This window comes from Aplysia californica, unplaced genomic scaffold, assembly GCF_000002075.1.
Source record: "Aplysia californica isolate F4 #8 unplaced genomic scaffold, AplCal3.0 scaffold00590, whole genome shotgun sequence".
In the NCBI taxonomy this organism is placed as follows: Eukaryota; Metazoa; Mollusca; class Gastropoda; order Aplysiida; family Aplysiidae; genus Aplysia; species Aplysia californica.
The window spans coordinates 269,904-270,982 of NW_004797860.1; positions in this window are offsets into that span (position 1 = coordinate 269,904).

Below are 1,079 nucleotides of genomic sequence, written 5' to 3' on the forward strand. Positions count from 1 at the left end.
ACTTTACGTTACGTTACTTTACGTTACTTTACGTTACTTTACGTTACTTTACGTTACGTTACTTTACGTTACTTTACGTTACTTTACGTTACTTTACGTTACGTTACTTTACGTTACTTTACGTTACTTTACGTTACGTTACGTTACGTTACTTTACGTTACTTTACTTTACTTTACTTTACGTTACTTTACTTTACTTTACTTTACGTTACTTTACGTTACTTTACGTTACTTTACTTTACTTTATCTTTCCTCTTGTACCCCCAAGGTGTCGAAGGGAGTAGGATTTTTCTTTTTCTAGCCAGCTGGGTGGCCTGGCTGAGTGGGATGTTGTGTGTTTTCAGGGTATCCTTCACACCCTCGATCTCGGTCTTCCTTAGACTTCCTCTTATCTTGTACCCTGATATTCTTTAATAGTACGCTTTACTGGCAAGCTGGTGAGGTGCAATACGTGTCTGATGTCCTAACCACCCGATTGTTTGCCTCTGAATGTAGTGGAGGACAGGTGTTTTTCCCATCATTTCTCTGATCCTTTTGTTTCTGATCACGTCCCATCTGGTTTTGAGGTCGGCTCTCCTTAGACATCTCATCTTGCAATACTGATTCCCATTTACGGAAGATCGTATTGGGTATTTGCGAGTCATCACGCGTCAAACTCTGAGCCAGAGATAATACCTCCCGGTACCAGGTTTTATATTAATCACAGTCTTCGTCTACGATATCTTCTTTGGTCATTTCGCTACAATCTGGCGACTCTGCGTATTCTTAGAGTGGAAATTATCTGCAATATTTTGTGGTGAAACATAATATTTTAGACCTCATGGACAGGGTAATGTGTAGAAAGAAAGTAGTAAAGAACAGAGGAGACAATCTGGACAATTACAACACATGTTTGTTTGTTTTAAACATGATATTATTATATTGTCATTATGTTTTAGCCCCAGTGACAGTAGAGGTTCGATCAAGTACGTTTGTTGATGCTTGTTTGTGGTCATAGTGCATATTACTTATGGTCGTGGGGGACGGGGGATGGGGGGAAGGGAGGGTGGCAGACATAAATCACTAACACACACAGAAAC